The sequence below is a fragment of the Solanum verrucosum genome, unplaced genomic scaffold (assembly GCF_900185275.1).
Source record: "Solanum verrucosum unplaced genomic scaffold, falcon-dt-bn FXZP01000262.1, whole genome shotgun sequence".
Classification (NCBI taxonomy): Eukaryota; Viridiplantae; Streptophyta; class Magnoliopsida; order Solanales; family Solanaceae; genus Solanum; species Solanum verrucosum.
Window position 1 is genome coordinate 448,446 of NW_026020366.1, and position 26,284 is coordinate 474,729.

At 31.6% G+C, this 26,284-nt stretch overlaps 1 pseudogene; it reads left to right on the forward strand.

Annotated features, from left to right (window-relative positions):
- The first annotated feature begins 7,534 nt into the window (after positions 1-7,534).
- Positions 7,535-12,208, forward strand: LOC125837846 (uncharacterized; annotated as a pseudogene).
- The last annotated feature ends 14,076 nt before the right edge of the window (positions 12,209-26,284 follow it).

Sequence of the window (26,284 nt, forward strand, 5' to 3'; positions counted from 1 at the left end):
GCCATTATGTATAAGCAACAAAATCATTTTCAATAAAATGTCTATATCTATATGGAATATATTGATATTGTATAAATAGTGTATAATCATGTATATAGTACATATACATATATATACATTATTGATACAATTAAGTATACATTGTAGACTGATTATTTTTAATCCCAACCAATTCAAATCTCCTATGAATAGTGTCAAATTTTTCATATAATCCCCTGTCAATATTTCAAGTCTTTTGATATTGTAACGATCCATTCCGATATTATTTAATATATCCACAATAAGATACTGAGTAAGAAAATTTGCATATCAAATCGAGTTTAAGCTGGGATCAGTCTCATCTTGGTTAACAAAATTTTTTAGAAGCGGGAAGACGGTGGGGGAATTGCCTAGGACTGTTGCATTTGTCCCTTGGTGTAACACCACAAAAATTTCTAAATCCAAATCAGACCTTGAAAATAAAAAAAGAACTCATGAAATTGCAGAAAAAAGGTTTGTACGGACTCATTCACAGACCGCAAAAAGACCACGGACCACGGACCACGAAGGGATTTGTGGACTTGAACTCAGAAATTGGAAATTTGGAGGTGAGTTTCACGGACCGTGGAACCCTCTATGAACCAAACACCAAGAGTTTAAGATCCTTGCCTTTCACGAGCAGAGGTACGACCTGGGTATACGGCCCATACAGGCACCGTGGAAATGACCTTCAGATCCCAGAACTCCTCTACTTTCACGGTCCGTGAAGTGTTGTAGGACCCGTGAAAGGCAACCATAGAAGGCTTCCATCAGTTTTTAAGTCAGGGTACTTTGGTCTTTTTATGCTATTTTAATTCCTAAACTATGTCGTTTTCATCTATTCTAAGTGGGAATAAAGGATTCTTATCAACCTTAACCCCTCATTCTTTCATAACTCACCCAAAATCAATCTCTTCTCTCTCAAGTCTCCTCTCAAGTAAGAACTAGGGTTCCAAGCTTCAAGTTTCCATCCCAAGAATCAAGACATGGTTTCTACTCCAGGTATGTGAGAATTTCATCAATTCCCTTCACTCATTTAGTCCCAAAGAAATCTAAGAATTTCAAGTTTATGATTCCTACAAGCTATGATTTTTTATGATCTTCATGGATTTTTAATGCAAATTAGTTTTCTTCATGATCAGTCCTTAGTTACATGTTTTACCCATGAATTTGCATGATTTCAATGGTTATTTCATGAACTATAGCATGCAAGTATTTTAATGACTCAAAATTCGGCTATTTGAGATGCATTTATCAAATTATCATATTTCTATGAATTAGATGCTTTCGGATAAAGCGTCTCTCATCAGATTATCATGATGTATATGTGATGCTTTCGATTAAACTATCCCTCAATATGATTTCAGTCGTCATGATTTAGGAATACAACTTAACATACTTAACAAAATTTCCAGATTTTTATATTATTTCCAAAAATGACTATTTCCACTTTTTAACTTCTTTCTAGTTCTTTTCTAGTTACGGGGTGTTACAGAGTAAGTGATCTTTCTTAGGGTGTCAACTATGAAATGAGTTGTATTATGTATTTTAGAGGTTGTTAAGAGTTGAAATTCTTGTTTAGTATGTGTGATGCCTATTTGTGATGTTTAGCCTGTGTGGAGGTTCGTGTGAAACCGGTAATTATTGCTGAAAACTTGTGACATTTGAGTAATTGACCGAGCGAGTGGTTGTGTGACTTATCCTTATATTTGACATTGAGATGCCCAACTGGGGCTTGACTTGATTTTTGGAACGTCTAAAATGAAAGAAATGCTTTTTAAGTGGTAAAGACTGATTTCAAATGGATTCCTTCACTATCCCTATCATTTGAGGACGTGTTTCATGACTTGTTGAGTTTGGGTACTTGAATCTATTTGAAATCCTTGATGAACTGATTATGCTTTTGTGTGGTATGTGTTGTGATACATTCATCCTCATGCATCATACCATTATTTATGGAAATACGAGAAAGTGGAGAAATACTATTTTTTTTGTGAAAAAAAAATGTGACACCTTACTTATATCCTTGACCACGAGCTAGGTGAAAAGTTGATAAGATCTTGAGATTATGAGATTGGTAAATGAACTGCGAGTCCCACATGGGTCTTTGTTTGGAAGTTAAAGCTCAACAAGATGTATACAACAGGTTGTGTGACGACCTTGGTTCCACCACACCATTCCATCATTTCATCATCTTAGTGTATTGCATTGACCAACTTTGTTGGGTTGTGTAACTCGCTTATATGTTGATTTGAATATTATCTCTACCATTTTGTGTTTGCTTTATTCGCGTTGTTGTTACATAAATTGGCGGCACAGATGCCGGAGTGGGATTTTTCTGCATGCACGTGGAAGTTTTTCATAGTTTATTTCTTAAGTCTAATTAGTTGCTTATATTCAGCCGGTCTAACCTATTGAGTACATGTGGATTGTACTCACCCATACTTCTATTATCCTTTTGACGAAGATACTAGTCAAGGTGATCTTCGTAGCGACTGATCAGATCTAGCGATCTCTTCTATTTCAGAGTTGTGGTGAGATTCTGCTTTCTGGATCGCAATTGGTCTCCATCTATCATTTACAATCGTAAATTTCCTTTCAAGACTTGAGATGTATTTTGGAATCTTGATAATGTATTAGATGCTCTTTATACTTATGCTTCTAGGTTTTAGGGATTTCTTTGTTGTTTTCTTATCGATTGTGGCCTGACTTCCCTTTGAAAATCTTGTGTGTGTTGTTTCTTTTGGCTAACACGCCACATTTAGGGTTCTCGAGGTATGTGCCATCATGACCTTGACTTTTGGGTTGTGACAACTAGTACCCGTCCACTTAACTCTCGGGAGAGCCGGTATAGCTAAGGTCACGGTCTTAGCATAACAATCAAGAATAGCTTGATATGGGGAGAACCAATTTATACCCATGATAATATCAAAGTCTACCATCCCCAGAATGATCAAGTCTACCCAAATGAGATCTTTTTTAATTGTCGAAATCATAATACTCTATTATATTAGTATATATGAGTTGAAGTTGAACAAACTATGGTTATCGATTTACCATATCGTAGAATACTGAAATCAAACTTCAAAATATTGAACCATACTGAATTAAATTGGTATGGAAATGGTATAGTATTTTAAAAACCGAATATAAAAAATACGATATCAAAACTTTCAAATATCATACCACACCATGCCCACCCTTAGTTGAAACATACTGATAACTTATACATATTGACTTTTGGTCAACTTAAAATGAACATAACTCCTAGATCAGGATGAGTTAGGTGTGCTTATAGATATCTTAGGAAATATCTTGGAATAATCTTTCCAACGACGTCGAGTTTGCGTGATTTCGAGTTCGTATAAGTGAGTTATGCCCATTGGAAGTTGGGCTGTTCAAATAAGAAAATGTCTGATCCGAATTTTTAAAGGGTAGTTTGATCTTTTCCTTACCTTTTTATTTTAATCTATTTTTGGTAATTACTTAGGGGTCTAAACTGAACTTGGTTAGTTTAGGCTTTGGAGAAATTGAGTTAGGGTTTTAGAAAAGAGAAAAGAATAGGAGAAAAGAGAAGGAGAAGCAAGGAAATCGTCAAGTTCTTGAAGCTAAGATCGTGGATTTCGTCAAGGGGTGATCCCTATGAGGTATGTGAGATCACATAGCAATGGGTTAGTTCACCCACGCACCAAGCATGTTTAATTCAGCGTATTTTCGTCCTAAAAAGATTGAGAATTTGATGTTCTTGATAGTTGTTCTTGAATTGATTTCGTTCTTGAATATGAGTTGAGATTAAGGAGTTTCTTGATATTAAAGTGTTGATTTCTTGAGTTGTATGAGTTAGATTTTGTGTATTTACCTTGGGTATCTAATGCTAAAGTGAATTTGAGAAAAAAAAAAGATTAAAATCGATTAAAGATCAGAAAATGAGATCAAAAGTTCGTCAGATTTTTGCCTAAGGAACAGGTGGCGTGACGCTCCCCCATAGGGCCAGGAAGGCTGGGGAGGCGCGCCAGTAGTGCGCCATTTTGGAGCCCTAGTAATTTGGGGATGGCGCGGCGCGCCAAAGACGCGCCCGAATCGTCGTTTTTCATCTTTTAGCCCGTTTAAATCCTTCTAAAGTGTACTAACACTTCTTATTGATTCTAACTACTCTAAATGACATCTAAACATCTAGAAATCATCCAAAAACATGAATCATAACCTTGAATCCATAAATTCAAATTCAAGGAAAGTCAAGAGCCAAGTCTAGGAAGTTCTCAGAGTCTTTTCAAGAAGTCTTTTGCAAATGTTTTTAACTTTGTTTTAAGAGTTAAAGATCAAGTTGAGTAAAGAGTAAAGAGTAAAAGTATGAAGTTCATTTCTTCAAAAGTATATGGGGACTATGTATTTCCAAAGGGTTTAAATGTTTTCACATTTAAACAAGAAAGGAAGCCTCGATTTCCAAAGAGCCTTCGGGCTAGTTTTCAAAAAAGAGAAATCGTTTTCTAAATGAAGCAAGAGAGGAAACTTTGATTTCCAAGATAACCTTTGAGCTAAGTTTTTTAGCACTAATCTCAAATCACAGAAAGAATTATGTTTTAAACATAAGAGCTAATATTATATTTTTAGGAGTAGTATTGAGCACCGATATGGGGGAGAGTTCAGGCAACTCACAGCCCCCATAAACCATGTAGCCATCATGGGTAGAAAAAATTCATACTTTTTAGATGATTCATTTAGTGCTTTTTAGCACAGACTAGTGGATCCACTTAGTTAGTTGGGTTCTATACCCCCGGCAAGGTATATGACGGTCTTTAGCAGCATGAGGTAAAACGCGGTATCATCACTATAGCTCTTAAGTGATGGTTGTCGGTTAGAGAAATTTTCACAACAGTATTTTGTATTTTTATATACAAACAGAGTTCATATTGTATTTTTGCCTACATACAGAGTTATTATTGTATTTCTAGATACACAGAGTTGACATCATGTTTAAAATAACTTTTCCTTATATTGCACTTGTTTATAAACTGCTTTATATTGAAATGAGTTCAGTTATGTTGAGTTGAGTTGAACCAGGTAAGTTCTTCAGTTCCTTTTAGATTTTTTTCAAGCTTAAGTTGTGTTTAGCATTCCAACTCGCATACTCGTACATTCAATGTACTGATGCTAGTTGGCCTGCATTGTCTTATGATGCAGACGCAGGCAATCAGGATTAACATCCAGCGCATCGTTGATGCAATTGAGCTTCAAAGTTGTTGGTGAGCCTCCTTGCATTCCGGAGGATCCCCCTTTTTCATTACTTTATCATTTTAGTTCATTAGGATGTCGTGAGATTGTGCCGACATCTATCTTAGCTGTTTTAGAGGCTTCATAGATAGTCAGTCAGATGTTAGTTCATTCGTCATCATTTTGTTATTGACTTATGTTCAGATTTGAGCTGCCATTTTGGCTAAGTTAAATGTTTATTTTAAAAATATTATGAGTTCAGTTTGAGACAGTTGAGTTATTTAGCATATGAATCCTTTTCTTAATGCTTAAAGTCTTCCGCTGAGTAAGAAAGTCAGACCAATGGTTCGCTTGGGGGCATCAATGATTCTTGAGTGCCGGCCACGTCCAGGGTGTAGGCCCGGGGAGTGACATACTCTTCTCAATCTAAAAGAGGCATAGTCAAACTTATCTCAAATGTCAAAACTTCACTCGAACAACTCTATTGAAGCACTTCCTCAACCACACGATCACCAAAATGATCCCCAACTATCAATAATGGAAATAGTTCATCAAAAGGGTCCCAATGATACCATATTGATAGGATTAGAAATTGGGGGTAAAATAGTCCAAAAATCACTTTGGAAATTGAAAGGGTAAAGTCAAAATTTTAGTTGAAAATCAAGTTCTACAAGCCAAGAGGAGTTCATGGTTGAAAACTCCATTAAAAATAAGCAAGGAATAAGCTCCAATTCAAGAAAATACCATTTTCCAACTTAGGGGAATAACCCCCAAAATCCACATTGAAATCATGATTAAAAGGTGTTTTTGGAAGATAAAAATTGATGAAATCAATAAGGAATGGGGGAGAAGGCTTACCCACACTAATTTTCACAAAATGCAGCCAAGAAATCACCTCTCTAAAAGATTGAAAATGAGAAAAATAGGAAGAATCTTGAGTTTAGGTTCTATCCATGAAAAACTTTAGTCATCGAGATTCGAGCCATTAACTCTCGTGATCCTGAAGGACATGAAGAATAGATCACGATCGCGAGACCTTCTGTTCACGATCATGAAGGCTAAAGGAAAAGGTTCATCACGATCGCGAGCCGATGGGCTGGGATCCAAAAGGCCACGAAGAAGACACATCACAATCATGCTATGAGCTGCGATCGCGAAGGTCATAAATGACCTGCACTAGAAACTGAAAAACTAGCAGACCAATATAGGGTAAATGCCCCCGAATGGACCCTCAAAAATCGTTTGGAGTCCGATAAAAATAAGTTGGATATATTATCTGTATTAAATTTGACATTCTAGACTTAATGGAATTGTATGATTTCCAAAAAGAATTCAAATGATGGAATCACCCTCCCGTACCACTCTTTAAGGCTTAACACCCAACTTCTCACCCAAATGCCCAAACCTCAACTTAAGGCCTCAAAAACCATTCCAACCACTTTACTAGCTCAAGCTCGACAATCCAGTTGCAATTGAAGTGATGGAATATCCATTAGATACTTGGAACTCAAAATGTTGACCAAAGTAAACCCTACCAAGGATTCTCAACTAAAAAGGGTCAAAATCACTAAAAACACATCCGATCGAATCAGGGACAACACCAACCGTTCTCGCAACACAAACTAAGCTTTGAAATGCTAAGGGGATGGAAAAATGGTTATTTCACAATTAAAATCAAATGCATAATAAATGGGACATTACACTAGTGGTTCTTACCCTAGCAAAGTTATCTCTTTCATTCGAGCCCAAAGATTGGTTGATAGAGGGTGTTTGTCCTGTTTGTCCTTCATTTGGGATATTAGTGTTGATCCACCTCTAATGGATTCTGTGCCCATGGTTTGAGAGTTTTCATATGTTTTCGTACTGACCTTCCAGGTGTTCCTCTGGATAGGAACATTGATTTTTCTATTGACTTGGAGCCATGCATCAAGCCTATCATTATATATCCTTATCACATGGTTGTATCAAAGTTGAAGGAATTGAAGGATCGGTTGCACGAGTAAGGGGTTCATTCTCCCTAATGTGTCTCCATGGGGTACTCCGGTTCTGTTTGTGTAGAAGAAGGATGAGACTATGAGGATGCGTATTGACTAACGACAATTAAACAAAGTGAAAGTGAAGAACAAGTATCCTCTTCCTCGTATTGATGGCTTATTTGATCAACTTCAGGGAGGATCTTTATTTTCTAATATAGATTTAAGGTTCGACTTCCATCAACTGAAGATTAGGGTAACGAATATCCCTAAGTCTACTTTGAGGACTCGATATGATGTCTTTTGGTTTGACTAACTATCCAACAATATTAATGGAGTTTATGAAGGAGGTGTTCCAACCGTATTTGGATTCTTTTGTGATAGTGTTCATTGATGACATCTTGGTATACTCCAAGACTGAGGAGGACCATGTTCGACACTTGAGGATTGTGCTCCAGAGATTGAGGGAAGAGAAGTTGTATGCCAAGTTCTCAAATTGTGAGTTTTCACTTGATTTTGTTGAATTTCTAGGATATGTGTTGTCCAAGGTGGGTATTCAGGTGGATCCATCCAAGATTGAGGTAGTTAGAGGTTAAAATTGGCCTATTCTAATTACCAAGATTTAGAATTTTATGGGACTTGCAAGCTATTATAGGTGGTTTGTTCAGAGTTTCGTCACTATTGCATCTCCCTTGACCATATTGACTAGGCAGAGTGTGAGCTTTCAATGGTCTGATGAGTGTGAGAAGTGATTTCAAAAGCTCAAGACCTTGTTGACTTCAGCTCTTGTTTCAACTCTACCCGAGAAGAGTGTGGACTTTACCGTATACTGTAAAACTTTTGGAGTCAGGTTAGGTGGTGATTTAATGTAGAAAAGGAATATGATCTTTTATGCTTCTAGATAGTTGAAGACCCAGGAGAAGAACTACGCTACTTATGACATGCAAATTTCAAATGACCATATCTCCCTTGTTTGAACTCAAAAATTAGCAAACTTAGTGGCGTTGGAAAGAGGATTTCAAGACCTTCCATTTGATATAATATGGGCCACCTAACCCATCACTGAAAGTTATGTTCGTTTGAAGTTGACATAAAACTCACAACTTAAGTATGACTTGCAAAATTCTCAATTTAGCTAATTCCAATTTAGCGCTTTCTAAATTTAGCTCTTTCTAAGGCGGGATGTTACAAGTATAAGGGAACAAAGTATTCCCATTGTATCACTTTTTACATTAAGCAAAGAGAAACCTTATTTTCTAAATGAGCAAGGAATTCAGAGATATTTTTTAGCAGTTACCTTTTTTAAGAGGATAATTTGAGCAACTATCTCAAACCAGAGAAAAAAATATGTTTTATACATTTGAGCATGAGTATATGTATTGTTAGGAGTAGTATTAAGCACCGATATTGGGTTGAGTTCAGACAACTCAAAATCCTTATAAACCATGTCTTGCCAACATAGGTACAAGATTATACTTTTTAGATGAATCCTTATTGCTTAGTGGATCCACTTATTTGAGAGGTTCTATACCCTGACACAGTTTATGACAGTTCTGGCAGCGTGGACGAGATGTTGTGTCATCACATAGCTCATAGTGATGGTTGTTGGTTTGAGAATCTCCCAATAGAGTTAAACTATATTTGAATATATCGCTTATTATGTTGAGTTCAGAGATGAGCAAGTATTTTGTAAAACTTTAAACGATTTAACTCTTTTGTTTCTTTACATTCAGCTTGAGTATATTTTATCTATTGCAGTTCGTTTATTCAATTATTTTGCTTTGGCTATATTACATACTCGTATATTTAAATGTTCTGATGTCATTCGACTTACATATTTTTATGATGCACATACAAGTGTTCAGATCATCAACATGTGCTTCATAGAGATCACTTTACACTTCAGCTAGCTTTTGGTGAGCCTCCTTTACTTTCTACTTAGTAGTTTAGAGATGACATAGGTCTTATCCCGACATCCTTCTTTAATATTAGAGACTTAATAGATAGACAAAGTCGAGGTGTCTCTCGATATTTACTTTCTTTTGAGTTGTTTTACAAATTATAAGTATTGCTATTGAGTATTTTCCAGACTCTATGAGATGAATAATTGAGTTTAACAAATTTAATTATGTTTTGAGCCAATCATTACTTGAGTAAGTCTTCTGCTAATCAGCCAGACCAAGGGTTCGCTTGGGGACAAACAATGGTTCTTGAGTGTCGGCCACGTCCAAGTCCAAGGTGTAGGCTCGGGAGTGACATATATCATCGTCGATATCCATCACTCACTACTAAAAAAATTGCAAAAGGAGACCTAAAAAAAGAGATCTAAAAAATAGGTTGCTAAAAAGAGACCTCATGAGGTCGCTATTTGCATCAATAACTTCTTTTAACTTTTTTTAACACGAGAGACCTGGTGAGGTCAATTTTATAAAAAAATCTGCCCTAATTAATAATATAAGTGACTTATTTTAATTTTTTAATTTTATAGTATGTCTTTGTATAAAATATGCGATCTCATGAGGCCGCTATTTGTTAAAATAAAAAATAGTAATTTAGGTTTAGATACCTCATGAGGTCTCATTTTATTAGTCAAATTTGTTAAATAATATTTTAAAATAAGAGACCTCATGAGGTCTCTTATTTTTATTAAATTAAAATAAGAGGCATTTTTAATTTAGTTCATCTCCTTTCCCGCTCTTCACCTAAAAGCTACAAAAAACCCTAACCTATCTCTTTCCCATAGCTTTACAGATGTGTAGCCTCCAGTTGTCGTCAAGCCTCTCATCAGTTTGAAGTTTTAGTTTTCACCTTCGAAACTCACTCGGTTTGAAGCTAAACCTTTCATCGTCGATTCAAATTCTCGGTGTCAATTTCTTTCTCTGCAAATAAAGGTGAATCTTTCAATCTTTAAATCAAGTTGTAACTATATTGTTTATTTATTGCAAGCATCCATCAATGCAGGCTCTCTCTTTCAATTTACTGCAAGAATTAAGTAGATTTTGTGATTCTGTTTTCACTTCATGAACATTTAATTAACTTTGGGTTTTACTCTTGTTCTATCTTAATGTCCTGTTTTTACTTCTCATGATGATTAACATGAATGTTAGCAAGTTTTTTATCATATAATTTAGAAGAAGATACATGGGTAGTAATATCTATGAATAAAGAAATAAAATCGGTTATGAAGATTTTCTATTATATTTTGAGACTATTATACCTTATATCTCACTCTAAATAATTCCTAATAATCATGTGTTGAATTCTGATTTAAATTTAGAACTAATATCATTTTGGTTCATGTCTCTGTATGTATTTTAGTTGTTTTTTAACTGAGGAGAGAAAAGCTATATATATATATATATATATATACACACACACTATAGTCTATAGATATAAACCATCGTGCAATAATGAGGAGAGAAAAGTTAAGAAACCATTGTACCGAGAAATGTCCTTTACCCTTAATAGTGCCTATTGGCTGCATCATCATCATGCTAGCTGAAGCTGCTGCCTCAAATGCAAGAATCCCCTTAATACTACTAACTGGGAAGATGACTTAATTTTGTGTTTAAAAATTCAAATTTTGTGTGTTGATGATTCGTAGTTTGATGTATAATAGGAATAATTTTGATCGAGCGGGGCTAAGTCCTGAAGATACATGGGTAGTAATATCTAAGAATAAAGAAATAAAATCTATTATGAAGATTTGTATTGTATTTTGAGATTATTATACCTTATATCTCAATCTAAAATAATCATGTTGTGAATTCTGATGCAAACTTAGAACTAATATCATTTTGGTTTATGTCGTTGTATGTATTTTAGTTGTTTTTAAACTGAAAAATATGTGGATTAGATGTTTTTACTGATAATTGACAATTAAGATGACTTGTTCTTTGTTTATGAGAAACACTAAGATGATATATGGATCTACCTATTATTTTATTGGTTGTAATAATGAGAAGAGGAAAGTTATATATATACTATAGTCTATAGGTATAAACCATTGTGTAGTAATGAGGAGAGGAAAGTTAAGAAACTATTGTTCCCAGAAAGGTCCTTGACCCCTCTATAATAGTGCCGCCTTACTACTATTTTTTTAATGATTTATTCTATTTAGATTTATTTAGGGAAGTGGACATTATTTGGGACAAATTGTTGAGAGAAGTATGCTTTTGTAGTCACCAAAGATACATTTATTCATTTGCACAAGGCCTCGTTAAGCAGTCCCTACTAGGATTGTTACAATTTGATTTTCAGTAAATTATTACATAATTTAGTGTTTAACAAATTCAAATTTTAGTGATCTTTATGTAGATGGATTGGTAACTCAGGCTGAGGCATTCAAGGCAACACATATAAGAAAGAAGAAAAATCCTGAAGATCCAGACGTGTGGGTTGAGCCGCGAGCTGAATTGACCTATGTAAGCCTCTAATTTAAACTAATAGTTACTTATTTTCTAAATTTATATTTTAATAATAACACCATTCAATTTAGAATCGATATCTTCAAGCTTTGGAGGATTTATAACAAACTCAACCAGAAGAAAATCGAGGTATGCCACTTAACCAAGAACAGGCTGAGAGAGTGTGGCTAGACTTGATTGGTGGGCCGAGTAGATATGGGTATTCCTATGGCATGCCACAACAGACCTTTCGTGAATATCATTCTGAGTTTGAAGGCCTAAGTAGTTCCTATGATGATGAATCGATGAAGAAAAATTTGGCTATGGGGCAAAGATAGCTGAGCTATCTAGCCAAGTCGAAGACTCGCGGGCTAGGGAAAGGTGGAGGGACATAGAATATGCGGTCTTAAGGCCCAATTAGATGCATTACTTGCTTTAGGAGGGATTCCCTTTTGTTCCAATGATGTCACTTTCCCTCCTCGACCCTCTCAGTCTCAACCTACTCGATATCCAGTGTATGGTCAACAAAGAAATATGACAGATAAGTCTAGTAGTGATGAAGAAGATGAGGATCATGTGGCAAACACAGTACCGCATTAGTGAAGTTTAGAGTCGTAATAGATAATCTAAGTTCTTTACTTTATGGCTTTTTTATGGGACTTATTTGTTTTGTGAATGCATGATAACATTGAAATCCTATTATATAACTTATGGATTTTATGATTTTTCGTTCAATTTCAAATTACGTTGAAGGTGAGTTGCATATTGAGTTGATAAGAGAATATTTAGTAAATGTATTGTATCAGTTGATTGTTGGAAGCTCTTTGAGCTTGATTGAGCTAATTAGAAAGGTATTGAATGTATATGATAGGTGATGAGCAACTGCAAAAATAGAAATTTCGTAAAAGAGGCCTCGTGAGGTTTCTTTTCTGCATTTTATATTTTAGAAAGTAAAGAGACTTCACGAGGTCTCTTTTTGGCAATTTCATTTTTTAGGCTATGAGATAAAGCGGCCTCGTGAGGTCTTTTTTTTAAATATAAAATAAAAATAAATAATATAATAGTGACCTCATGAGGCCACCATTATGTAAATTATGAAATTGCGACCTAATGAGGTCTCTTTTTAATAAAAATCAGAAAATTTATTGGTGACCTTGTGAGGTCTCTGTTTGGCGACCTCGTGAGGTCTTTACAAAATAGCCACCTCATGAGGTCTCTTTTTTAAGTCTCTTTTTACAGTTTTTTTAGTAGTGACTTTAAAATTATTTTGATAGATTGAAGATCAAGAGCTAAGAAGAAACTAAAAAAGGTAACAAAAGAGGGGAACAATCTAAGTTATGAGAGAGTTGTTTGATATATAAATTGTGTTGAATAGAGATGCTATTGAAAAGAAAAGGAGAGAAAACATTTCGATATAAAATGTGAGAGTAAAAGAGGGGAACTTTTTTTCTTTACAATCTAAGTTATGAGAAAGTTGTTTGATATATAAATTGTGTTTAATAGAGATGAGATTTAGAAGAAAAAGAGAGAATTTTTTTTTATATAAAATATGAAAGTAAAAGAGGGGAACTTCTTTTTCGTTACAATCTAAGTTATGAGAAAGTTGTTCGATATAAAAATTTGTGTTTAATAGAGATGAGATTGAGAAGAAAAACAGAGAAAAAATTGATTTAAAACGTGAAAGTAAAAGAGGGAAACTCCTTTTTCGTTACAATCTAAGTTATTAGAAAGTTGTTTGATATATAAATTGTGTTTAATAGAGATAAGCTTTAAAAGAAAATTAGAGAGAAAATTTCAATATAAACTGTGAAAGTAAAAGAGTTGTGTACGGAGTTTCTGAATATATATAGAATGAGATGAAAAGATTTTGATACGAACGATGGTGGTGAAAGATATGTTTTATAGAATGAGAGTAGAGATAAGAACAAAATAATGAGATTTTTTTTATATAATCTAAAAATGTGAGAAAGTTATTTTGTGGATTGTTTGAATAGGATGTTAAAAAAAATATGTTGATACAAATTGAAAATGTGAGAGTGTGATTTTGTGGAGTCATACTTGACAAGATGTGAAAATAGAGATGATGACACTGTTAATTTTATACTAGTATTGATGCACGTGTGTTGCACGTAAATGCCAAACTATTACACTATTTCTAAAGATAATGTCAATTTTATTAAACCAAATATTTAAGTAAAGGATTATAAATTAAATAATAATGTGTAAGTTCTTGTGAATAACGTAAGGTAGTGTGACACCTCTCTATGCCCTCTAATATATTTATCTTTTTTGTCCCTTTTTAAAAACTTTTTTTTCATTTAAAATTTATTGTGATATGTAAATGCAAAAAAGTCACTCTTAAAATCTCTTAATTACACCTCTTACATATACCTTCTCCTCCATTTCCCTACAATTATGTACTTATTTATTGTTGTATTGTTGGAGTTCCTGCTTTTGGGTGTTTTTTGTTGACGGTATGATATTTATTTAAAATTCAAGACGAGAGGTCTTCAAATTTAACTGAACTTCGAACTCACTCAATGACTACAAATCATACTTGCGTTTTTTAAGAAGAGAAAAATAACAAACTTAGAAAATTCGTAGTTTAAAATGTGAGGAAACTCCTCCATTTCAACCAACATAGGGAAGTATGAAAATGTGTTTATTGCGCTTTATCAAGAAAGTCACAACTCTTCGGAACGAGTGTTGATTGGTTATGTTACCGCTAAACCTAATTGCTTAATTATCACATGTGACCTTAAGACTATGTTGGGATGGTGGTTAGGTACTAGTAAATAATATAACCTATTGTATTAAAAAAGTAAGAAAAGAAGGGAACTTTTTTTGGTTACAAACTAAGTTATGAGAAAGTTGTTTGATATACAAATTGTGTTGAATAGAGATGAGATTGAGAAGAAAAAGAGAGAAAAGATATCGATATAAAATGTGAAAGTAAAAGAGGGGAACTTTCTTTTTCGTTACAGTCTAAATTATGAGAAAATTGTTTGATATATAAATTGTGTTGATTAGAGATGAGATTGAGAATAAAAAAAGAGAAAAGATTTTGATATAAACTGTGAAAGTAAAAGAGTTGTTTGCATAGTTTTTGAATAGAGATAGAATCATATGAAAAGATTTCGATATGAACGAAGGTGGTGAAAGTTATGTTTTATGGAGTGAGAATAAAGATCATAAGAACAAATAAATGAGTTTTTTTTTTATATAATCTAAAAATGTAAGAAAGTTATTGTGTGGATTGTTTGAATAGGATGTTAATAAAAGATTCTTCGATACAAATTGAAAATGTGAGAGTGTGATTTTGTGGAGTAATACTTGAGTAGATGTGAAAATTGAGATGATGACACTGTTATTTTTATACAGTACGATGCACGTGTGTTGCATATGAATGGCAAACTATTACACTATTTTTTAAGATAATGTCAAATATTATTAAACCAAAAATTTAAGCAAAGGATTATAATGAAATAACAATGTGTAAGTTCATGTGAATAATGTAAGGTGGTGTGACACCTTTCTATGCCCTCTAATTATATTTTATCTTTATTATCCTTTTTTTAGGACTTTTTTCTCATTTTAAAATTTTGTGTGACATGTAAATGCAAAAAGTCACTCTTTAAATCTCTTAATTAAACCTTAAATATACCTTTTCTTCTATTCCCTACAATTATCTACTTATTTATTGTTTTATTATTGGAGTTCCTTCTTTTGGGTGTTTTTTAGTTGAGGGTATAATATTTATTTAACATTCAAGACGAGAGGTGTTCAAATTTAACTAAACTTCGAACTCACTCAATGACTACAAATCACACTTGAGATTTTTAAGAAGAGAAAAAAAACTTAGAAAATTAATAGTTAAAAAATGTGAGGAAACCCCTCCATTTCAACCAACGTATATAGGGTAGTATGAAAATGTGTTTATTGTGCTTTATCAAGAAAGTCACAACTCTTCGGAACAAGTGTTGATTGGTTATGTTCCTGCTAAACCTAAATGCTTAATTATCACATGTGACCTTAAGACTATGCTGGGATGGTTGTTAGGTACTAGTAAATAATATAACCTATTGTTTTTAAAAAGTAAGAAAAGAGGGGAACTTTTTTTTGGTTACAAACTAAGTTATGAGAAAGTTGTTTGATATATAAATTGTGTTGAATAGAGATGAGATTGAGAAGAAAAATAGATAAAAGATTTCGATATAAAATGTGAAGGTAAAAAGAAGGGAACTTTTTTTCCGTTACAGCCTAAGTTATGAGAAAGTTGTTTGATATATAAATTGTGTTGAATAGAGATGAGATTGAGAAGAAAAAAAAGAGAAAAAAATTCGGTATAAACTGTGAAAGTAAAAGAGTTGTTTCCAAATTTTCTAAATAAAGATAAAATGAGATGAAAAGATTTCGATACGAACGAAGGTGGTGAAAGTTATGTTTTATGGAGTGAGAATAGAAATAAGAACAAAAAAATGAGTTTTTTTTTATATAATCTAAAAATGTAAGAAAGTTATTTTTGTGGATTGTTTGAGTAGGATGTTAATAAAAAGATTCTTTGCTACAAATCGAAAATGTGAGAGTGTGATTTTGTGGAGTAATACTTCAGTAGATAATGACACTGTTATTTTTATACTAGTATTGATGCACGTGCGTTGCACATGAATTCCAAACTATTAAATTAATTTTTAAGATAATGTCAATATTATTAAACCAAAAATTTAAGTAAAGGATTATAATGAAATAACAATGTTTAAGTTCCTGTGAATAATGTAACGTGGTGTGGCACCTTTCTATGCCCTCTAATTATATTTTATCTTTTTTGTCCTTTTTTTTTAGAATTTTTTTCTCATTTTAAATATTTGTGTGATATGTAAATGCAAAAAGTCACTCTTAAAATCTCTTAATTACACCTTCCATATACCTTTTCTTCCATTCCCCTACAATTATCTACTTATTTATTGTTTTATTGTTGGAGTTCATGCTTTTGGGGGGATTTTTAGTTGATGGTATTATCGTTATTTAGCATTCAAATTGGGGGGTTTTCAAATTTAACTGAACTCCGAACTCACTCAATGACTACAAAGCACACTTGAGTTTTTTAAGAAGAGAAAAAACTTAGAAAATTCGTAATTTAAAAATGTGAGGAAATCCCTCCATTTCAACCAACATAGGGTAGTATGAAAATGTGTTTATTGTGCTTTATCAAGAAAGTCAAAACTCTTTGGAATGAGTGTTGATTGGTTATGTTTCCGCTAAATCTAATTGCTTAATTATCGCATGTGACCTTAACACTATGTTGGGATGGCTGTTAGGTACTTGTATATAATATAACGTATTGTATTTGAAAAATAAGAAAAGAGGGACCTTTTTTTTGGTACAAACAAGTTAAGAGAAAATTGTTTGATATATACATTGTGTTGAATAGAGATGAGATTGAAAATAAAAAGAGAGAAAATATTTCGATATAAAATGTGAAAGTAAAAGAGGGATAATCTTTTTTTTTTTAACAATCTAATATATGAGAAAGTTGTTTGATATATAAATTGTGTTGAATAGAGATGAGATTGAGAAGAAAAAGAGAGAAAATATTTCGATATAAACTCCGAATGTAAAAGAGTTGTTTGCAAAGTTTCTGAATAGAGATAGAATGAGATGAAAATATTTCGATACAAACGAAGGTGGTGAAAGTTATGTTTTTATGGAGTTAGAATAGAGATAAGAAAAAAATGAGATTTTTATATAATCTAAATGTGTGAGAAAATTATTTTTGTGATTGTTTGAATAGAATGTTAATAAAAAGATTCTTTGATACAAATCGAAAATGTGAGAGTGTGATTTTGTGTAGTCATACTTGAGTAGATATGAAAATCGAGATGATGGCACTGTTATTTTTATACTAGTATTGAACCACGTGTGTTGCACGTGAATGCCAAACTATTACACTATTTTTAAGATAATGCCAATATTATTAAACAAAAAATTTAAGTAAAGTATTATAAATGAAATAACAATGTGTAAGTTTCTCTGAATAATGTAAGGTGGTGTGACACCTCTCTATGCATTTTAATTATATTTTATCTTTTTTTGTCCTTTTTTTTAGAACTTTTTCTCATTTTAAAATTGTGTGATATGTAAATGCAAAAAGTCACTCTTAAAATCTCTTAATTACACCTTACATATATACCTTCTCCTCCATTCTCCTACAATTATCTACTTATTTATTATTTTATTGTTGGAGTTTCTGTTTTGAGTGTTTTTAGTTGAGGATATTGTCGTTGTTTAACATTCAAATTGGGGGGTTTTTAAATTTAACTGAACTTCGAACTCACTCAATGACTACATATTACACTTGAGTTTTTTAAAAAGAAAAAAAATAGAAATTTTAGAAAATTCGTAGTTTAAAAATGTGAGGAAACCCCTTCTATTTTAACCAACAAAGATTAGTATGAAAATGTGCTTATTGTGCTTTATCAAGAAATTACAACTCTTTAGGATGGTCAACACTCATCAGAAAAATCACAACTCTATGGAAAAGTCACAATCCTTCAATGTGAAAATGTGTCTTTTCCAATAAATATAATATCAAAGATAGAAATATATTAAATTGGGTGTTTTAAAAAGAAGAATAGAAAACTTAGAAATTCGTAATTTAAAAATGTGAGAAAACCTTTATATTTATAGCCAACAAAGGCTAGCATGAAAATATACTTATTCTACCTTATCATAAAAGTCACAACCTTTCAAAATCATGCGGCTTCACGTTCAACCGCATGCAAAAATAACTTTTGATGTGTTTCTTGCTTATACGTGTTATTTTTATCAAGAGAAGAGCCAATTTTTCTTGTCGCAACAAACTTATAATATGTGTCTCTAGTCATCCCAATCATTAAAGCAACAAAATTTACATTCCATTTGAATTACTTTTGTCTACTAAAATTGAAGTAGGACAAAAACTTGCCTTACGTAAGTGGAGACTTTAGTCCTCTTGTTTTCTGTAGACCACATGCCTTTAGCTAAGCTTATGTTTAACCTTGGAAATTGCTAATTTGCTACTGAGAACATTAAAATCCAAAGTATTTTCAAACACAACCTTCTTCCCCTATCCATTACTTCGATCCTCAGACTCAAAACACCAGCTTCTTTTCAAACAACCTTCTCGTTTCAATTCGAGCAATGAGACAATAGTGATAAAATATGATCAGATGAAGGAGAAACAGAAGAAAGGAATGAAGAACAAAGAGAATCAACAACTATAATTTGGGAAATTTTAATTGCATTGAATGAATTAATCAGTAAACATATTCCATGGCATATATACACATTGCACATGTCACTAACTAACTTGCTAGCTGACATGACAGCTAATTGTTCCTCTAACTAAGTTGACAGTTGTGTAACTACTAACTAGATGATTGGATTAAGTTATACTAACGGTCCCATAGCTATGTAACTCCTATAGTTTTAATACTCCCCCTCTAACTAGGTCCTATGAAGACATTCAAGACACCTAGTTTGGACAATAAGAACTCATGTTGAGTCTTTCACAAATCTTTAGTCAATAAGTCTTCCAGTTGATCATGTGTTTCCCTGATAAAGTGACTATCTATCTCGATATGTTAAGTTCTGTCATGAAATACTGGATCTGCAGCTATTTGAATAGCTGCTTTGCTATCATAGTAGATTGATACTGGTCCTTCAATCTGAATTTCCAATTACTTAGCAGGTTAGTGACCCAGACTACCTCAATTGTTAAGCCTGCTAAAGTTCTATACTCAGCCAGGGGCGGCTTAAGCATATTAGTGGCCTAAAGCAAAAATCAAACGGGGCCTTACACTTGAATTGTTAATAACTTTTATATAATTGATTTCTTCTAGTTTTCAATTGATGAAATAGCCATTCTTATTTTAAATTATTTTTCATGAGATATAGTACTCCAAATATGCCAAATTTCTTCTAATAATTCCTTCATTTTCTATGAAAAGTTTACTTTTTCTACAAATAGTATTCAATATTTGTTAAAAAAATAATAACTTAAAACATATTATTATTAAAAATGAGGCCCCTTATATTTGGGGGCCTAAGGCACATGTCTTTTTTTTAACACTGTCGAGCCACCCCTGTACTCGGCCTCTGTTGAACTTCTGCTTGGATATCCAGGCAATGAGAGAGTCACCAAGTTTGAGGATGTAACCTGTGACAGTCTGGCCCAATCAACATCACAATACCATGTTAGTTTCATGTCCTTCTCTGATGACATTAGTAATCCCAATGTTTCACTGTGGGTCTCTGCATAAACTGACTTAATGTTCGAACTGTGTAGGCAATATCAGATGGTTAAGTAAAGTAGTTTCCCAATAATTCTTTGATATTGTTGTACATTTTTAAATAGTTCAACCAACTCAGTTTCCCCATCATCAGGTTACTGAGCTTTAGTCAGTTTTATGTTACACTCCAAAGGAGTTAAAGTTATCTTGCCTCATCTTAAACCAACTTCTGCTAATAACTCTATAGCATACTTCCTTTGGTTTATCAAAATTCCCTTATTTAATCTGCTAAATTCAATTCCCAAGAAAAACTTTAACTCTCTTAAATCTTTAATATTGGAAGATTGACAGAGTACTAGTTTGGTATCCTGGATCAGTTGTGTGTCATTGCCACTTATTAGAAAATCATCCACATAGACCAGTATAGTTACCATCTTGTTTCCTTGCTTCTTAGTGAATAAAGAGTAGTCCAGTTGACTCTTCTTATATCCTGAGTTTACTAATGCTTCTGTTAGTTTGAAGTTCTATAGTCTAGATGCTTGTTTGAGTCCATACAAAGACTTAACAAGCTTACAGACCATAGGTGTCTCCCCCAGACCTTCAAACCTTTAGGCTTCTCCTTCAAAACATCTTCCAACAAATACCCTAGCAAGAAGGCATTGTAGACAACCATTTGAAATAAGAGTCAATTCTCTACAACACCTAATGTAATAACAGTTCTAACTGTCACCATTTTCACTACTAGTGAAAAAGGTTTCTTGATAATCAACACCAATAGTATGATTGTATCCCTTTGCTACAAGTCTTGTTTTGTATCTTTTCATATCACGTCAGGCTTGTATTTGATCTTGTGCACTCATTTGCAGCCAATCATTGACTGACCATAAGGTAAAGGAACTAGTTTCCAAGTCCCGTTATCTTTCAAAGCTTGCTTCATAACATCAACTCATCTTGCATCTGTTACAATTTCTTCATAAGTTGATGGTTCCACACCCGTGGAGATTTTGGCTATGTATGCTTGATATGGGGAAGAAACATAGTTTGTTATAGGGTGAGGAACTGGTTTGATGACTTTAGTACTATTAATGTGATAAGCCTGATGCCATGTACGTGGTGCAGTGGCCCTTACTGACCTTTTAAGCGTAGTATGTTAGCATGTAGTTCCAAATCAGGTTGGTCAGCGCCAATAACAACATCCATCTGGTGTAGGGTATAGATCTATAGCAATATACCTTGCCCCACCATCTGGAAACAACTCACCACCACTACTAGTGGAGTCTGTAGGGGATTCAACATGAGTCAAAGGATCATCCTCATCCTTATCCAAGTGAAATGGAAAAATAGGCAAAAGCAATAACTCTAGGCGAGAACTTGTTAACTTTGACAACCTTAGTTGCATAGCATAAACAACCAAGTACTCTCAGGTGAGCAAAATTCAACTTTGTGTATATGAACTTATATGGAGATTTTCCCTTAAGCATTGGTGTATGCAGCCTATTTATCATATAAACTGTAGTTAAGACACATTCATCCCAAAACCTGATAGGTATACTCCCTTGGAATCTGAGTGCTATAGCCACCTCTAATACGTGTCAATGTTTCCTTTCCATAACACAATTTTGTTGTGGTGTGTGAGGAGTATAATTCATGAGTATTCAAATAGAGTATTGCACTTTTTATTAAAAAACTCACTACCATTGTTAGTTCTAAAAATCTTCACAGAAGTGGCAAATTGAGTTGTATACATACCCACGCGTTGCGCGGTTAATAGATAAACATAATCTTAAATATTGATTTATGGATAATTTTAAAATTCAATTTACTATATAATAATATCATAAAGTTTATATGAGAAAATGTTAATACATTGATAACTTATAATAAAAAACTTAAGAAAATAAATATATAAGCTTAGTTCATTGTCTAAATTTGACAATAATAATTTTTAGCATTATTTAATTTATTTATTATCCTCTTGTTAGAATAATAAAGATATAAAAAATATTATTAAACGAAAATAAAATTTAACATAGAAAAGTCTTACAATTATGATAATGCTAAATATAAAATTAAGAAGTTTTAATCATATCACCTTGTATTTCAAAGTTTTTAAATTTTGTCCTTTAATTTCTCTAAAAAATCACATATCAATTATATGATATTGAAAAAATATATATAATTATATGATATTTAGTGCTATATAATTCTTAGAGTTAAATGATATTTTTATAAATTTATTTTCAAAATCAATTTAAAATTTTAAGAATTCTACATCATTTATAGCATACACAAAAATATTATAAAATCAAGACTCCAATCATAAAATTGTAAATGAAAAGAACGTAGTTAATTGCAAAAATGAAGGAAACAATATTTAAGAAAAGAAATATTGAGAAAAAATTGTTTAACCCATTTTTATTTGGATGCAACGGTTTTTTCAGTATTAGCTACTTCTCAAGCAAAGCGATAGTTATTTATTTTTTATTTTTCATATATTTTGTGTGAATGTTATGAGAAGACAATCAACAAAAATGAATGAAAAAATTAAAAGAAAGTGTAGTTCCCACTTTCCTACTTTGTGTCCCCCATTTATCTTTCACTTCCTCCTCCGCCTTTTAGTGATTATAATTTTTTTACCTTATAAATTTTAATTTATATGTTATATCTTTATTTACATTCAAATGGATAAATAAATAAACTTAATCATCTCAATTCAATTTTTAAAATTTATAATTATAGTTAACTTTATCTCCGAAGTAGTTTGAATTTAAATTTTTGATCTTTATCTTTTAAAACTAATTAACTTCTCAATTCAAAATTTAAATAATTCTTAAAAGGACTTTAAAAGGAAGATTATTATTATTATTATTATTATTATTATTATTATTATTATTATTATTATTATTAAGATTTATTATGTTTTAAAATAACTTTCACACGTGATATTTTATGGTAATAATGCTTATTATTATAATATTATTATTTTGTTTCTCCTATTTTTTTTTATATATAGAGAGAGAGATTGTATTAATTTATTGCAAAGATATTTTGGAATTAAAGAAGTATGTTATTGTATATACAGAGAGTAATTAAATTAAATGTTCATGAAAAAAATCGTTATAATTTGGTGTGTGTGGGGAGGGAAGTCACCGCATGCATTTAGTAACATGAGCTATGCATGTGTATAGCACTGTCATGTGTATATACTTTGAAGTATTATCATTGCTTATTAATTTTCAAAACATTATATGAATAATTATTTATATAAAGAGAAAATAAAGAAACTAACAAACTAAGTTCTTATGCAATGCGTCTTCACTTTTTTGCTATTACAATAAAAGTAACAATTAATTAATATAATTTATATGGATCACAAGAATAATCTATTAAACTTTTGTACATCTCACTGTTACAATATATATAAAGGTTTACTAAGAAATCAACCAAGCCTATTTATTAAAAATGCATAAGTACCCCCAGCCTATAGCCGAAATCTCTAAGACACATCTAATCTTTACTAAGGTCCTATTACCCCCGAACTTATTTTATATTTAATATTCTACCCCTTTTTGGCCTATGTGGCACTATCTTGTGGGCCCAGCGCATGTTGACATTTTTTTCAAGGATAGTGCCACGTAGGCCAAAAAAGGGTAGAATATTATAGATAAATTAAGTTCGGGGGGGTAATAGGATCTTAGTAAAGGTTAGGTGTGTCTCTGGGATTTTGAGCATAGGCTGGGGGGTACTTATGCATTTTCCCTATTTAAAATGAAAAGGTATGATAATATACTACTAAACTAATTATATAAAACGGTTAAAAATAATTATGCCATAAGATATACTTAATATACAAATGAATAGTGTCACTTGATCTTTTAGTACGCATAAATTTTAAAAAATGTAAGTATTTATTTATAAAATATAAAATGAATAGAGAGAATTTTGCCTTTCACAAATAATTTATAAAATATCTATTTTGCAAAAGACGTACATATTTTCAACTCTTTAAAAGAACTTTCATATTATTATTATATCTATTGATTCATTGATGCAAGTATTTTTGTCTATTTCTAGTATTACTGCAATTAAAATAAAATAAACAATATATAAATATTGAATACTATTTACTAATATGTATTAAATAGGAATAGTTAGATCTTAATATATATTAAATGAACTAAAAAACTGAAATTAGAACAATCTTTATTACAAACACAATTAAACAATTATGAAACAGAAATAGATAGATTTATAGTTTAAGACATGAAAAGTTGATGCTTAAACAGAGTTCAAGAATATTGTCCCTAAAATTATCATGTTTGCATTTATTCTAAATTAATTAAAATAGAAATTTGTGTTACGTTAATATGCAGAAATAATTAGTAATGTGAAAATCCACAATATATACATTATGAATATAAAATTTACCTTGTCATCTTGCAAAACTAACTTTAAAGAGAAGGATATTTACTTTTTGTACTTATCCGGCACTAATCACAATCGAATAATTTGAATTTTGAAATTTCATCGTGTGAATTTGCTTAAAATATTTGATATCGTATAAAATTGTAAAGCCATAATTGATTTTGGTGTTCAAAAGAACAATATTTGGTTTCTACATCGTAGGATTACGCGGTAGTATTTAATTGATGGGCAGTTTTAAAACTGTTTTGGATTTTAAGCATTTATTAAATTAAATAATCTAAAATCTATGAAGGGAATCCTTATAAATATTAATTTAGTATGTGGTAAAGTGCAGTTGAAGCCGTTCATTATGGATAGTTGCTGTTATATTATTATTATTATTATTATTATTATTATTATTATTATGCATGCCCGTACGTTGCGCGGTTAGTTGATAAATGTAATTGTAAATATTAATTTATAGACAATTTTAAAATTTAACTTATTATTAATTAATATTATCAAATAAATGCTACATATTAAATATGTGTAGATAATAACTTTAACAATATATTAAAATAAAAAATAAAAGTAATGATACAAACCCAGCGAATTAAACATCAATCCTCCTGAAAAAAAACAATAAAAAGTTAATTAATAATAAGTTAAATTTTATATAACACGATAAAATAAAATAAAATTATAAATGTAAATTTAAAAAATTTATTTGTTAAATGTTCAACAGATTTGATAATTAAAAGTCAATTCAAATTACTTGCTCAGAAAAATATGATATTTACCCCGTATAAATTGTTTGTTTAACTCAAAAGTTCAGAAAGAATCAAGTTACCAACAATATATTACATAATTTGATATCACTTAAAAACAACTCTGAATTTAAGCAACATCAAAAACAGTCACAACTCATAAATATATATTACCTTTATCTATACTCAACCACATGACATATATAAATTAAATAAGATAAAATTATTTAACTTTATCTAGGATAAATTTCAAAATAACCTTTGAGATGGAAGGTCAACAATTCTTGTGTGTCTCGTGAACCTGAAACTAAAAGTAGGTTGGACTTTGGAGCAATATGCTTGTATGTCTCTTGTGTCATGTTGCTGATAATTTCAAATAGACTATACAAATTGTTCATAATAACAATTTTGGCTCTACTAAGAAATAATTTTTAAAACAGGAAAACATGCTACCAACTCTTGCTCAAGTTTGTTCCACAATCTCACACAATTTCTTCTTCCATAGACCACATATATATGCTCATCGTCGACTTTAAAATTTACTATTTACTTAAATAAAATTAGTTAGCAAGTATTGGCAAGGATTGAAAAAAAAAAAAAAAGTATGCAAGGAATCACACGTCTGGGTTCAACCACATATTTAATATGGAATCAATTTAAGTCTAAACACTGTCCCATTAACGGATTATAGATTAGCTACCCTTGAACTTGTAAATTGTATATTACAATAAAATTATATTTAGGATTTCAAGAGGTTAAGTGCACTATTACAAAAAAATAAAAATAGATCTAAAATATATATTTGATTGATTTACATTTAGGTTCTTATCATTAAACCTACTAACTTTCAATTATAGGTTCAAAATTATTCTTACTTTTTAAAATAGTAGTAGTAGTAATTGTGTATCATCCACTATTATTAGTTTTAATATACATATTTAGTTTCATTATACAAAAATTTTACAGTGAATTAGGAATTTTCAATGGGACAAACTTGAAAATTTAAAAAGATTGAAAGAAATTATTTTAATTATACACTAACTAATTACCATTAAACTTAACATCTCAATTACACTACATATGGATATATAAGTTATTACCTGAAGAAATCTCAAATCCTTTTATTCACACTTATATTCTAATTTGTCGTTGCAAATGCTCCCACCGAAAGATTGTCATCTCATGAAAGGCAAAATATGCAAAAATACAATAATCACAAATTACTTATTAAGATT